This window comes from Petaurus breviceps, unplaced genomic scaffold, assembly GCF_028583685.1.
Source record: "Petaurus breviceps papuanus isolate PSGF00001 unplaced genomic scaffold, PetGlider_PUasm1.0 90808, whole genome shotgun sequence".
Classification (NCBI taxonomy): Eukaryota; Metazoa; Chordata; class Mammalia; order Diprotodontia; family Petauridae; genus Petaurus; species Petaurus breviceps.
The window spans coordinates 15,516,285-15,533,278 of record NW_027187349.1 but is presented as its reverse complement, the minus strand read 5'-3'; the positions used below and the strand labels follow the sequence as shown (position 1 = coordinate 15,533,278).

Sequence of the window (16,994 nt, the reverse complement as noted above, 5' to 3'; positions counted from 1 at the left end):
TGGAAATCCCATTTAGAGGCATTTCTTTGAGGGATAAGAATACATTCTTTCTTTTTAGTGTATCACTCTATCAAAGGTCACTCCTTAAACACTATGCCTACTTACTCCCCTAAGGGCTAGAGGTGTAATCTTGAGTGGCTGGGGTATTTGCTCCTCTTCCTTGTGAACTCCTACCCGTGCTTACCATTGATTATGAGCCAGTAGCCTTAACTGGCTTTTAGTTAAGTTATTTATTAAGATGGTGTAGCAAGAACAATAGAAGACTTTCTTCCCAAACCAGCCCACCTCCCAGTGGGTATATTTTCCCTTCATATATACACACAAAGGCCCCTGGGGAGAGTGAGTTCAATGTGAATACAAAGGTGTCAAGGCACACAGCTCCTGGTTATTGGAAGTCCTTTCCCCAGTCCATAGTTGAGATTCTTCTCTGACTCAATGGACATACTCCTTGAAGCTGCTTGCTCCCTAGGATGGCTATATTTATCTTTTTTTTTTAATCTTTGCTTATCTTTATTATATCTTTCTCTTCTCCTGGCTAGAGATGGGGCGTCTGTTTTGGTCCAGTCTCTCCAGTAACAGGGTCAGTGGAAGGTGGGAAGTGTAATGGTCCCTCAGGGATTACTCACTTTCTCTTCTCCCCTGTGATTTGAACTGGTACAGGTGCAAGGATCTGTCTCTTCAAGGCTTTTACAACCCTGGAGTCTTTCAATATTGATCAGGCCGGTGCTAAACTGAGTTCACTGTTGGACTAACTGCCCTTTTTAGATGTATTCCAAGAGGTGTAATTGGATTTTTTTCATCTAGAAAACAAACTGTTTCCTGTGTGGTATTCTCTTTCATCAAATGGCAAACATCCTGGAATCCTTTCGAATTAATTAAGGGCTTGTCTATACATTGAGGCCAGGTTATAGAAAAACTCCTAACTTCTAGTTTACTCCATTGTTTGATGAATTTATTGATTATTAGTGAGGGTGGAATCCCACCTTAACATTAGAATAAGAAGAACTAGTTATATTGTATAGTGTTGGCAAAAATAGTGAACTGATTTAGAAACTAGTTGAATATCTCAGAGAACACATCTCCACCTCTTATTAAGAGGTATGCCATAGAAATTTGGCTGATGTAATTTAGGCTTATCTATATTAATGAAAAAGAGAACAGTTAATCTAAAACCAGCAGATAAAAATGTATTATTTTACATTTAGAATTAATTAAAATATTTTTCTCAGCAGATTTCCCTTCCTCTATTTTACTTGTGCTACTATTAAAGTAAGCTTGACATTTCCCCAAAATATGCTAGTTTAAGAGACCTCCTGGTATCTTGGGAGTGCTGCTTTGGATTCAGGAGGTGGGTTCACTTATCTACTGTACCATAGATGAATTGAGATCTATGCCAAGGGTTTTTTTTTTTCCCAAATTGAGAGCTTTCTGTAATGATCAAATCAGAAATCTCTCACATGTTTACATAATCTATCTGAAAGGGAAAAAAGGTATCCTGTAAACTTGTAAAGTAACATCACAGGTTCCAAAATTTGATCAGTATCCATCTATAAATTAGATAATACATGGATGATTAGGAATTGTCTCTATCCTTTTAGTTTGTAAGGACCTTGATAGCTACAACCTAATGATTCTTTTGTAAAGTTAGCTAGACTTTCTAGTTTTGTTTTTCTGTTGCTTCACTGAATTTAAGATTTGGACCTCTATTCATTGAGTAAAATCATTGAGTTTTCTATAATATATACAATAAGAAGTCATTCAATCTCTGAAAACCTCCAAGGAGCGGCCACCAACTCATGATTCTTATACCCGAGGCTGCTCATTTCACTTTTGGACAGATCTGATTGTTAGGAAATGTTTCCTTGCACAAAGCTCAAATTTGCCTCTTTGTAATTTCCATCAATTATCCCTATTTCTTCTGTCTGGGAACAAGCCAAACAAGTCTAGTCTCTGTTCCACATGATAGGCCTCATAATTGTCTTCTGGCTAAACATGCCTAGCTTCTTCAGTTGATCCTCATATATCATCAACTCATATATGTAAAGGGATGTGAAGTAATCCTTGAAAGGGGAATAAATATGAATCTCTACATTTTAATTTGTATATGGATGCAATTTTATGATACTTATGAAGTATCCAAGAAGAAGACGTTCCTTCCAGAAAGACAGGAGGACTTACTGAAAAGAAAATAGTTCTCATGACTGTGGGAGCAAAAATTAGGGGAGAGGAACAATGGAAAAAACGGCATTTTATATGGAAAAAAAGGAACACATGTAGAGGTTTCAAAGGGAATGGAACAGCCAAAGGAAGATCAATAGAATCCATGATTTTAGAAATAGTCCTAGTCATAGTGTGAGGTACTGGCTATAGTAACCTAAAATCAGTATGTTATATCTAGTAACAGAGAAAAAACACTTCAAGGAAGTCTTGTGATGAGATTAGACATTTAAAATTTAGGATATTTTCTCTGTTAAAAGACGACATGGGATTTATTTTCAGAATTTGTATTTATAGGAAATTATAAATTTAATTCAAACGGACTCATCCTCTCTGATCTGGAACATTGGACCAAAATAATCCTCTCCATATGTATTCTCTAGGGATATTGATCCTTATTGTACCCAAGTTTCTCAGGCTACTAAAAATGTCTTTCCAGATTATCAGAGCCAAGTTTATTATTTATTTATTTATTTATTATTCCTATATGAAGGAATTCTTCATCACTGGTGCTAACTATATTAAATGCCAATAAAACTACACATTGGTAATGGGGGCATATGTATCTTTCCATACTATGGTTTTTAAGAATTTTTGAATAACAAAGGGGTTCAAGTTGGGTATGTGCTTATGATGATAATGGTATTAATTGATCTCTCTCTGTCTTTCTCCTCTCATCGCTCTCTCCTCATGCTCCCCTGCCTTCCTCCCACTAAATCTTTAAGGTTTGCAAAATACTTTAAATTCATTTATCCTCACAATAAACCTTTGAGATAAGAGATAAGATATAATGAGGAAACTGAGGCTCAGAGAAATAAGATGTTTTGCCTAGATTCACAGGACGTGTAAGCAACTGATATGGGGTCTGAATCTAGGTGTTCTGACTCCAAGTACACTTATTTTCACTACACTACTATTGACATTATGTTTTCTGATCATTTTAGCTAGTGATGGGGTTAATTTTTAAATATAGCTCCCTCTCTCTCTCTCTCCACACACACACACACACACACAAACACACACATAATTTGAAAGATCTAAAACCTATCTTCACTCGTATACATATAGCAATGTGCTTATAGAAAGAAAGCTCTAAACTGGCTCCTCACACACTTAAACTGTGGTTACCCCATCTGGATACCAAAACAAGCTATTGGCAGGGGGGAAAGGAAAATTACAAAATTTAAACAAGGCCAGTCTGAATGCCATATTGTCTTTGCTCTCTGAAATGTAAGACTCACTAAAGATAATTTCCACATTTAGACCTTGGCTTGTCTTGGTTTTATGTCATCCTCATCTGTCACGGTACTCATAGGTGGCTCTTCATTCTTCAGTCTTTGAACTATCATAATTTGTTCTCTCTGAGGAAATCTTCTTCTGTTGTATCATAGCATTGCCCTGTTACTCTTAGGTTATGAGTCAAGCTTCCAGGATATTGCTTTCCTTTGGTTCTTCCCACTTCTTTCCCTTTTTCCTCACAGAACAATGCTTTTTGGTTTTCTTTTTAGTAATGGAAAATTATATGCCCTCACTAATGGGCCACATTTCTCAAACTTTTAGCAATAGCCTTGCTCCTCAGAAATAAGGCAAAATTTCCACTAAGAAACCGAAATTTTCCTTCAGAACCTGAAGGATCACATGCAGGCCTGTGACAGCAGAATCAAGGCATGTCAGATCACATTCCATTTGCACTGAATAAGCTCTGAGTGATTTAAATACATTGCAGATGGATGAGAAAATATGAAAAAAAGGAAAAAAAATAACCATCTTAAGTGAAACCATACTGAATTACCATCCACTGTGAAGTAAACCCTACAAATAATCAGAACAACTTTTCTTTCAAAATATGGAATGGGTCCAAACAGTTTGTAATGGTTGCTTTAAGGAAAACAATACTTGTTTTGTAATGTGGGAATGGCCAAGTTAGAATCTTTGCTAACTGACAGGGGAAATAGAAAAAAAAGGACAGAACCCATACTCAGGGAAATTTTCATTGGAAAAAGGTCATGGAAAAACTTGTTTCACGTAAATGTTAACTCTTAGAGTTTGGATAGGATGTATCAAAGGAGAATATATGTTAAATTTAGCCGAAATCTTAAAGGTTGTCAGAAATGAACTAAGGATAGAGGTAAAATAATTTATGTAAAATGCTTTGTACTACATAAATGTCAACTATCACATTTTTTTTTAGATTTTTAAAGGCCTAAAACAACTAATTGAAATGTGAGGGATATCAGACGCAAAATGCGATTAGTTAAAACTTTGGATCTAGTAAAAAAAAATATCATTGGCTGGGGATATCAGACTTAGAAGAAATTTCATAGATTAATGGATCACAACTATTAAGAGTTGCAAGGGACCTTACAGATATTATAGTTCAACATCTTCTTTCTAGAGATTAGAAAATTAGTTTCCCCAATTTTCTTAAAGATTATCTGTACAAGAAGTCATACATGGATTTCAGGGTGTTTCATAAACTTAGATGGGAGAACCACCCCCAGGCCCCCAACACATATCTCTTTATTTTCACTAATCTTTAACAGAAATTTAGCATTTTTTTCAATAATGAGTATAGGAGACGATCATTATTATGTAAATAGATCTATAGATTTTACTGTTGAAGAGGCCAATGGAATACACATAGAAGTTGAAGAAGTCTGCTTTATACCAATGTCCCAAAATACAAATTACCACAGATGCCTAATAAATGTTTGTGGAACCGAATTGAAAGTGACACATTTGAGTTTTGCTTTTGGTAGGAGAGGAGGATAAGTGTGGGTTGGGGAATGGTAGATAGTAAACATCCTTATCTTGCCTAGGCTGTACCCCTTCCTTTCATTTTTAAGGATGAAGAAACAGACTTGCATACAGAAATCTGATGCCTTAAATCCCCAAATAAGAATAAGAACCAGAAATATTTTCATGATCCAATAATTCTACAGCAGTTAGGACAGCTGGTTACTAGATTGAAGACTTGTATCTGGGAATGCTGAAAATGTCACTTTCAGGAGCTATTTGTCAAAATAATGGCTAATATTGCTTCTGGTCCTGGCTCCAGCCATGTTTCACTCTCCAGTTGTCTTCTTACCAGCCCTCTTGCTCTCTAGAACTACAAGCCATGCCCTGGAGAACTTAACCCTTTTACCACCAGAAACTACTGGCTTAATACTCCTCTATTTTCCTTTGTGCTTGCCTTGGTTAAGGCCTGGTTTTAGCCATGCTTCAATTCACTTTGCAGCCATCTTTTTGCCAGCTACCTTGCCAGCTGGATCAGAGATCATCTCCTAGATGAACTAATTCTTTAAGAAGGGCAATTAATTAATTTAGTGTGGCCTCAAAGATCAGAACTATGAGTATTGTATACAAGTTGCAAAGAGATAAGTGAGTCTTGATGTCAGTAAAATCTTTGGAGAAGTCTGAAAGTGAATCTGCTGCCTTAAGAGTTTCTCCCCCTCTTTGGAGGTCTTTAAGAAAAGGCTAGTTAACCAACTTGTGAGTTTGTTATAGTGGAGATTCTTTTTTGGGCATGAGTTGAACAAGATGGCTACTGAGATCCCTTTTGATTAGGAAATTCTGTGATTCCAGATGACCAAAAAAGAGGAATAGTAGTCATATATGGATGATAAATTAACAATAGGCAACCTGAATTTTGCACTGGCAGCCTTGAAATCTTAAAAATTCTGAGGAAGACAGTTGATAAAAATCGCTAGGAAAAATGGAAAGCTGTTTGGCAGAAACTAGGCATAGACCAACATCTCACACCTTAGGTCAAAGTGGATAAATGATTTAGACATAAAAGCTGATATCAAGTAAATTAGGGGAGCATGGAAAAATGTACTTTTTAGAGCAATAGATAGGGGAATAACTTATTGTAAAACAAAATATAAAGAGGATCAAGGGAAATAAAATAGATCATTTTGATTATTGTTGTTGTACAGTCATTTTTCAGTCATTTCTGACTTTTTGTGGCGCTATTTGGAATTTTCTTGGAAAAGACATTTGAGTAGTTTGTCATTTCCTTCTCCAGCTCATTTTACAGAGGAAAAAATTGAGGAAAATAGGATTAATCGATTTTCCATAGGTTATACAGTTAGTAAGTATCTGAGGTGAGATTTTTACTCATGAAGATGAGTGTTTCTGACTCCAGGACCAGCATTCCATCCACTGTACCATAACTAATGCAGTCAAAATTAGAAGGAAAACAGGAACCTGGGGGAAAAAATTATAGCAAGTTTCTCTGATATAGGCTTCCTTTCTCAAATATATATGGAACTGAGTTAAAATGATTAAAAATAAGAGCCATTCCTCAGTTGATAAATGGTCAAAGGATATGAACAGTCAGTTTCAGAAGAAATCAAAGCTATCAATAGTCACATGAAAAATGCTCTAAATCACTACTGATTAGAGAAATGAAAATTAAAACAAGTCTGAAATACCACCTCACACCTATCAGATTGGCTAACATGACAGAAAAGGAAAGTGACAAATTCTGGAGGAGATGTCAAAAAATCGGGACACTAATTAATTTTTTGGTGGAGTTGTTTAACTAGTCCAACCATTCTGGAGAATAATATGAAACTACACCCAAAGATCTATAAAACTCTGCATACCCTTTGAGACGAGTCTATGTCTGTATCATAAAGAGACTAAAGAAAGGGGAAAAGGACCTATTTGTACAAAAGTATTTATAGTAACTCTTTTTGTGGTGGGAAAGAATTTGAAATCAAGGGGATGCCCATGAATTGGGGGACAGCTGAACAAGTTGTGGTATAGGATTGTGATTGAATACCTTTGTTCTATAAGAAATGATGAGCAAGCTGGCTTTAAAAAATCTGAAATTTATATGAAATCATATAAAATGAATTGATCAGAACAAAGAGAACATCATACACAACAACGGCAATATTGTAAGTATGATCAATTGTGAAAGACTTAGCTATTCTGATCAAGACAATGATCCAAGACAATTCCAGAGGACCCATGATGAAAAATGATCTCCACCTCCAGAGAGAGAATTTATGATCTCTGAATGCAGATTAAAGCAGACTATTTTTACTTTATTTTATTTTGTTTGTGTTTTTTTTGCAACATGGATAATATGAAAATATACTTTTCATGACTTCACATGTATAAATGACATGAAATTGCTTGTCTTCTGAAGGAGGGTGGTGGGGTGGGATAGAAGGGAAGCATTAGTAACTTGATATTTTGAAAAAATGATTGTTAAAATTATTTTACATGTAAGTGGGAAATATTTAAATATATAAACAGACACACACACACATATAATATTAAAAAACCAAGAACAAAAACAGAGGAAGACCTATAGCACATTGAATTGGTCTATTCATGTGGCTATATGAGCAGAATCATATTATATGGCACATATATCTTGTGATCTGTGACCATCAATGGAATATATATGTTTATGGGACTGAATCTACTGAAGTTAAAGTATCCAGAAAGGGAGGGTCATATATGGAGAAACTGTCAAACTTTTGTTCTCTAAATGTATAGATGTGAGAAGCTCCTTTACATAAAAGTGATGAATTAATTTTTTAATAGCAACACATATCACATGATCAGCAAGATGGAGTAGTTGGTTTCCCCAAACAGTAGCAATCCCCCAAATCATGAAAAAAAAATATAGAGCAGTCACAGCTGAATTCATAAGAATCCAACATAAGGTTAAAAGCCTCTTGAAATATCAAAGAATTTAAATATTTGCACTCCAACTCAGCATCCCCATCTTCCTCAACCCACTCTACAATGATTGCAAGGAAACTTCTAGGCTTATTACTTGGGTTCTGGCTATAGAGATTCCTGCCCAGTAACTCCAAGGCAGTGGCTTGCCCAGAAAGTCCTCTGACTTGGCAAGAGGCAGCAGTTACTGCTTCTTCCCAGGTATACAAAGGAAAATTAGTTACTAAATGGGGACCCAAGTGAAGAGAAGGTTCAGGTTAGGTAGAAGATATCAGTATTCAAAACCACAGGCTAGGAGGGAATGGACATCAGCCTGAGGAAAAGCTGTTTGAAGACCTGAATTGAGTCAGTCTTCTCCTTTGGGATGTTTACTCAGGCCAGGGGCAACATCTATTTTCCCTAACATAAAGGATCTGAGAATACTCAGCAATATAGCATTTGGCAGTACAAGTCAATGCTACTATTGCAGGGCCCCGTACGGGAAACAATTAGAAGTTAGGGAAGGAAGATTTTGTATTACTCAGCTGGATGGGGAAAGAGAAGGTTAAAAAGAAACTGAGTGATAGAGCACCAGCCCTGGAGTCAGAGGGACCTAAGTTCAAATCCAGCCTCAGACACTTAACACAAAAAATTAGCCATGTGACCTTGGGCAAGTCACTTAACCCCAAGTGCCCTCCAAAAATAATAAAAAAAGCTGAGAAATAAGTGAAAGAATAACAATTTAGGGTCAAATAACTTGAGATAGGGCAGATAGGAGCTGGGAAGAAAGAGAAAAGAGAGCCTATGAGAATATACTAGCATCAAAATAAGTTGTAATATATTGATGAAAGAAGAAGGAAATTAACCCAAATATTAAAAAAAAACAATAACTTTAAATATCAATGAATTAAACAATTTAATAAAAGGAAAGAAAATGAAAAATGGATAAGAAAAATTTAACATATTGCTATGTTTATGAAACATCTGAAAAATAGAGACTGAATAAAAGTAAGATGAGCAAAATTTACCATTCATAAAGTAATTCCAAATGAACAGGCATTCCAACCATGCCATCTGACAAAGCAGAAATATACATACACAATAAGGGAAAGAGAAAACTATATTATACATAAGGGAATGGTAAGCAATCTTAATACTAAACAAATATGCATAAAATGGTATGGTATCTAAATTCGTAAAAGAAAAGTTAACTAAATTGTAAAAAGACAGATGCTAACATAGTAATTGTTGGAGATTATAGTGTTCTGTGGAATGGCACACATTAAATATCAACAGAAAGGAAAACAAAGAACTGAATAAGCTATTGGAAACTCTAGAGAGGAAATATTTTTAGAATCTTCTGAATAAGACTATTAAGATACTCATTGCTTGGTTCCTAGTACTCTTTCCCTCACCTCCCCCCCCTCCCATATATACATACATTTCTTGACAATACATGGTACCTTCATAAAAATAAACCATGTTCTTTGTCGATGTAATGGCAAAAAAAAAGGAGTACTTAGCTCCTTGTTTAAATTCTTCAAATGTCTCTCGGCCTTGCCTGTGATTATATCAAGTCTTTGTTAGAAATAGAACCTGTGAAACCCACAGAGGGAGGAACTTGTCATATAAAAGCAGGAGCACAAGCTGGGACCAAGAAGAACTGGGAAGAAGGATGGCTGTGGTGTCCACACTTTGTGTTAATGTTACTTTGTTAGACCTGTCTGCTGATAGAGGATGTTGATGTTGCTACGGAAGCCCTGGGACCTTACTGCTAATTCCAAAGCCCTGAAAGAGGACTTGCCTGCTCTCTGGCTACAGAAATCCTGAAGGAGGATTTTACTGATCTTTTCAGAGGTCCTGGATTTTGCTGATGATTTGTGTTGATTTCTCAGATATTGACCTTGTTTGTGGGTCTGTGTTGATTCCATAGGCAGAAAGTGAATTGATGATAATGCTAGCAATGTGTTTGAACATTGTTGTAACTCTTCTAAGCTTGATGTGTGGAGCTGGACCAGGAGCTAGACCAGGAACTAGACCAGGAGCTGGTGAATCCAGGTGACAGTTGGGTGAATTCAGGCAAGAACTGGGAGCATGGAAGAGGAACCATGGAATTTGGGAGTCAGCCTCGAGTCAAGATGAAAGGACCTTTCCTTGGGTACTTAATGCTGACTGATAGTCATGATTTACTGTGACCTAGGGGTGGGAGAATTTTGTACTGTGTACTCCTTAAGGATGATTGTTCCCTAAGGATGATTGAGTTAAGGATGATTGGAAGCCAGTCTATAATCAAGATGAAAGAAGACTTTACATAGGTACTTTATATTGATTGATTCATATTGTGACTTACTGAATAATAACTTTTGGTTAAGAATATGTGACCACTTTAGTAGTAAGTTGTTATGTTATATCATTGGGAATGTTGAACTTTGGTTTTGGTGAATGTTTTGCTTTAGTTTATTTCTGAATAGAGAGCTCACTATACTATGTGATCAGAACCTTAAAGCTATTTTCAGTAGCAGTCCTCAGGAGAGCTGCTTGTGCTTGGCTGTACAGTCACAGAGCTTATAAACCAGCAATAATGTAGAAATACTAAATACATACTTTAAAGACCATGCTGCAATTAAACAGTAATTTATACTGATTAAAATTTATAGTAATTAAATAGTAATAGGGTATCCAAAAATTTTTTTTTAAATGGTTTTTTTTTTTGCCTTTTGGAGGGCATTTGGAGTTAAGTATCTTGCCCAAGGTTACACGGCTAGTATTTTTGTGTGGCTGTTAAGTGTCTCAGGCCAGAACCGAACTCGGGTCCTCCTGACTCCAGGGCCGGCGCTTTACTCACTGTGCCACCTAGCCACCCCTCCAAAAAATCTTAGTGCTGTTAAAGTTTAGAACTGCACTAAGCCTTTTGAAATGCACTGTATATGAAACATAAGCAAAAGATTCAAACCTAAATGGAGATTTAACAATGAGTTCCAGAATAATGAATGGATCACAGAATAAATCATAGAAACAATAACTTATAAAAGAGAATGATGACAAAGAGACAATATATCAGGATTTTTTGGGTGGAGATAAAGCAGTCTACAGAGGAGAGAACTGTATGAAAAGAGACATTAGCAAAACAGAGAAAGGACTAATGATTTGAATATACAAACATGATCACTGGGCTGTCATGGGAAAATAAGGGTCTGTAGAAACATGAATGTTCATAGCTGCTGACTCAGAGATCACTGCTGAGCCTAGGTCCCAAGGAATTTATTTTATACCAAAGTAGTCATAAGATTATATTTTATGGTAGCAAAGAACTGCAAATAAAATAGGTGTCCATTCATTAGGGAATGGTTAAATACATACATACATTCATATATATATGAATATCATAGAATACACTTGTGCCATAAGAAATAATAAAAAAAACATGGAAAGATTTGAACTAATGAGACTGCAGCAAGCAGAACCAGGCAAACACTATATAAAATATGTATAACAACTCAACAAAATACCAATAAAACAAAACTGAATTTACTGTAAGATTATAATCACCACATTTGATATCAGAAAAGATCTGAGAAAGTACACTTCCCAAGTTTCATTGAAGACATTGGAGTCTGGAATATTGATATGCATGAGCCATACTAGATGTGTAGTTTGGTTTTGCTGAATAATTTTTTTAAATCTTTGTACAAAGCAAAGGTAGGGGAAGAAGGAGAGATATGTTTAAAAAATGTGATTTAAAATCATTGATTTCATCTCTTCTTATAATATAGTAGTATTCCATCAGAATGAAGAGACTTGCATGAAATCATTATTTCATTATGCATTATTCATTAATAGTGAAATGAGCGGGACCAAGAGAACACTGTATACAGTAACAGCAATATTGTTTTAAGAATGACTTTGAGTGAATAAGTTATTTTGTCTATTATAAATAGCCAAATTAATTATAAAAGACATATGCAAAAAGGTGCTATTTAAATCCACTGAAAGAACTGATAAATAAAAGTAGGTATGGAATAATTTTACATATATACATGCATATATATGTATACATATGCACACACACATACACACACACACACACACACACACATATATATATACATACATACACACACACATATATGCCTATTTGTAGCCATCTCTAGGACAGGGTCAGGGAGAGAAGAAAGAAAAGGAAAAAAAATTTACATGATAATTTTGTTTTAAGTTTGAAAGGAATAGAAAGTTGTGCAGAGTGGACTTGCAGTTTCTTGTATAATCATCTTTTTATTGTACTGTTATGAAAATGCATGTTTCATTTTATAAATTGAAATAAAAAAGAAATTTGATTAAAAAGCAAAAGTCATCAATAAACTGTAACTCCCTCCTCCCACACTCACACAAATAAAAAAACCCAATTTATTCAGGGACATATTTAAGGAAACTTCTAATGACATATTAAGTTCTCAATGAGACTGTGGTTACCTATGGAAGGAAACCAAGGAAACCTCCTCTAGATGTCAAATACTTTGGAGGCACAAGGTGTTCACCCTTCTCTACAATCATGCTCTTGGTAGGGAAGTTCATCCGGAATCTAAAATGAGACAATGAGATGGGCAATTTAACTTAAACTGTCAGATTTCCACTCCAACAGCACTCACCTGCTGGCATAAACAGTTTCCTCATTAGCCTTACCAGGCATGGGGCACTTGTACCATATTTGCACAGTTTGTCTAGAAATTGTCAAATGAAAGAACATTATTTGATATTTGCCTTCTTTTTAAGGTGCTAGAAATTCAGTGGTTTCCTGTGCAGGGACATTCACAGTGAACACGGCTCTCTTTGTCTAGTGTGCTTCAAAAGATGCTTGGAATTGAAGGAACCGGAGTATCTGAAACTTACATTGCATTCTGTACTTGATTATTTTTAATCAAACCAAGAATTCTGAACATCATTCAAGTCAAAATATTACTAAAGTTATTTAACACTTTTTATATTGTTTAATCTCTTTAACATGGCTTTCACAACACTTTGCATGCAACCCTTCTGTTATGCTTTCTTACACTATACTCTTCCAAAAGAAGGAATTATTGCATATGAATGTAATGAAATATGATTGTGAATATGAGCAATTGTATGGTGAAAATATTTGTAGAATGAAGCACAATTAAGTAAGAATGGGGAGAATAGAATAGTCTTGTGATGTATCAATCAATCAATCAATCAACAGGCATTTTTTTAAACCCTGTGTGTCAGGCACTGTCCTAAGTGGCTATTGAGTCATTTTTCAGTCTTGGCAAAGATATTCGATTGGTTTGCCATTTCCTTCTCTAGTTCATTTTACAGATGAGCAACTAAGGCAAACAGGGTCACATAGCTAGTAAGTGTTGGAGGTCAGATTTGACCTCATGAAGAGACGTCTTCCTGACTGCAGGACTGGCACTCTATCACAGCCTTGTGCCACTTAGCTTCCCACTATGCTAAGCATTAGTATAAAAATGAGATTCAAAACAGTTCCTATGAAAGACTGGGCTCCCCTCAGCAATGCACATTTATAAGATAACTCTTCCAAAGGACGACTTATGTAAAAGGCTATCCACATCCAGAGAAAGAATTCTGAAGTCTGAATGCAAAGTGAAGCAATCTACTTGCTCTCTCTCTTTTTCATTTTGTTTTATTTCTTCTTCCTCATTATTCATTCTGTTGGTTATAATTCTTTACAACTTGATTAATGTTCAAGGTGAAATTATATGTAGAATCTATATTGGATTGTATGCTGCCATGGTAGGGTAGAGAGGGGGAAAGGGAGGAGAAAATTTGGAACTCAAAAACTTATGGAACTGAATGTTGTAGATTAATAGTAAATAGATGTTTAAAAAACAGTTCCTACAATCAGAAAGTTTATATTCAAATGGGTGAGACAACATATATGTACATATAAGTGATGTTTATAACACATCATCTCATATATATTATCTTCTAATGACAATTCATATGTGCATATAGGTAATACAAATATATAAGTATGCATATGTATTTAAAATCCAATTTTGCTCCTTTATGTTAAACTGAGAAAATAATATCAGAAAAGTGGAAGAGTAAAAAGTAGAGTAGTGAATATCTAAGGAAAATTTTTCAAAGCTATCTAAAAATATGAGTAAAAGTCCATTTGTCTTTTCTATACAGAATAAACAATGGATGGAACCCCTTCATGGCCTCTTCATCTACCTTTAACTGACCACAGTCATACTAAGGCTGCATTTTTCAGGAATTGATCAATGATCCTGAGATGTGCTACTAAACTGGATTTCTTTCTTTTTTGTGGGGGTGGGGATTAGAAGATTCAGTGTCTTCTCCAAGGTTGATGATTTTCTTTGGAATTGTTCTTCTCACGACAAACAAGGTTTTGTATAGAGGTCACTTAGTTATGTCATCTTTCCTTTGTAAACTCCTTGAGTCAAGAGTGTTTTATATACATATGATGTATATCTCTATGAAATATGTACATACACATATGCATACATACAAGATACCTATATAGATGAAAGCTAATTGTAGTTTGAAGGACTGGGAAAAGCCTTTTCAAAGTGGCATTTGAGCTGATTCTTGAAGGAATTCAAGGATTCTAAATAAAGAGGAAAAAAGATTGTAGGCATGGGAGACAGTCAGTGCAAAGGTGTGAAGAAGAGAGATGGAGCACTATGTCCAAGGAACAGAGACTAGACCAAAATGGCTGGGGAAAATATGGAGAGGGAAGTAAAGTATAAGAAGACTGAAAAGGTAAGGAGGAGTCAGCTTTGAAGAACTTTAAGTAATAAATAAAAGACACTATATTTGACCCTAGAAGTGATAGGGAGGCACTGGATTTTATTGAGTAGTTGGGTGACATAGTCAAATGTATACTTAAGAATATCACTTTGGCAACTGTATGAGGGATTGATTGAAGTGGAGAAAGATTTGACTCAGGTAAAGCAATTTAAAAGGCTAGTGTAACATTGCTGGTGAGTAGTAATGAGGAGCTGAAGTGACTATATGAATGGAGAGATATTCATTCCTTCTCTGCTCCAGAATCTACAACTCTCATTGCCTACTGAGTTAAGCCCAAACTTCTGTGATTCAAGGCCCCATCTTCTCACCAGGCTCCCTGCCACACCACTTTTCAGAGAATGTGCTGGGGAGCTTAGCCCTTTCACTTCTGAGATCCCATTGTCTTGATTGGTGAATATCACATACCATCCAATCTTTCTAGGTGGCTCTAATGTGATCTACCTTATGTCTTAGCCCACCTTATGTCCAGCCACCCTGCTAGCTCATATATACTCTCTACAAAGCTTTCCTCATCACTCCCTTTCATTTTTTGAAACTTTGTCAAGTCAATACTGACATTATTATTGGAAAGGATATATCAAACTACTTCCCAATGACTACTCAACAGACTACTCCACAGTACTGAATTCCCGTGTCTTTCAGAACAGAAATACTCCTTTCTGGTCACCACTTTAATAATTGATTCATCCATCTGCTTTAGATAAAGGAATAAAAAAAGAAATGTTCTTTTCACAGAAATTTAAAATCTAAGTTTAGAGATGTGAAATTAGAATGCCTTTGATTGATTTGATTCAAGTGGATATAGCATTTTATTGATTACTTTATGAGTTGGAGTAATTTTTTTTACTCAATTGACCCTTAAACTAGTCATATGACACTAATCCTGCTAGATACAGTAGGTTTTCAATATGTCTATATCTATCTATAGAGATAGATAGATGGATAGATGGATGGATGGATAGATAAAGGTGTGAGGTGGAGAGAGACCATGGTGTATCACTACTGAATGGAAACTTCAAGGCAGTGGTACAGGCATATACTACAAAATGGACCTCATGAGATTGTTGTGCCTTAGAGTACAGTGGAAACACTTGGATAGCCTTTCATTTTTTTAAAATTAGTAATCCATATGTAGAAAGTTGTCCATTTTTTCTCTTACTCCTACTCCTTCTCTTCTCTTCTTTCTCCCTTTCCCTCTCCCTTTCCTCTTTTCAATCTTCTGTTTAGTTCCATTTCCCTTTTCCCTTTCCATTTCCTCCTCTTAACTCTCAAAGAAGTTAGGGTTGATATATTGGAAAGTATTTTGGTTCAGAGAAGACAGTTCTATTTGTTGTATGATCCCTAATTGCTTTTCTACTTTGATGCTATCTGGCTTCCAGTTCTGCCATTAACTTGCCATGTCACATTGGGAAACTCATAATTTCTGTTTTGGCTTTGTTTTTTCATTTATAAAATTAGAGGGTTAGATTGGATGGTTGAAGCCACCTTTATGTCCTTAGATGTTGTGATTATATGAATGCATTAATTTCTGGTGGGACTAACTAGTCAAGTATCTAAAGAACAGCTAAATAGTTCTAGCTTTCAGACTTTATAGGGTAGCAATGGAGAGGGAGCAGGTAGAAGAATAACTCCACTTACAAATCCACTTACAAATTAAATACAATCTACATACTCCATGATCTTCAGCCCTTGCTACTTAACTATAGCTGGAATGACAGAAAGGACCAGAGGCAACATACAGACTACAACAATCACAATTGCATCTTCACTTTGTCAAATCTTCCAGAGGAATACTATAAAAAAGGTGCTAGAACAGACAAGAACTACCTCATTTAGAGGAATAGGAAAGGGTGAAGACTGTGAAATTCTTTACATTAGCCTAGCTGATGCCATTGACTCTGAGTTCCTCAAAGTTCAATTATTATGGTGCTATAGTATCCTGTGTCCTCATATTCCCTTGTCCAAATGTAACAGTATTTTGTTCACAGGGAGGTTCTGTCTTGCTCCCATGTTTTCCAGATATACAGTATTTAAACCAAGGGTTCTTAATCTTTTTTTGTGTATATCACAGACCTCTCATGCAGTCTGATGAAACCTATGAATTGCTTCTCAGAATGATGTTTCTTTTAAATTCATAATTGAAGAAAATACTAAATTTTAGCTAGAGGTTAGTGAAAATAAATACGTAATTTTTTTTCATCCAAGTTCTGGGTGTCAGCTCTATACACACATTAAGGTAATCCACAGCTGATTTAGATTCTAAAAAGGTGATGGCCAGAAAC

At 35.6% G+C, this 16,994-nt stretch overlaps 1 pseudogene; it reads left to right on the top strand.

Annotated features, from left to right (window-relative positions):
- Nucleotides 1-16,994, top strand: part of LOC138147889 (surfeit locus protein 2-like) — a 43,910-nt pseudogene that overhangs the window by 1,752 nt on the left and 25,164 nt on the right.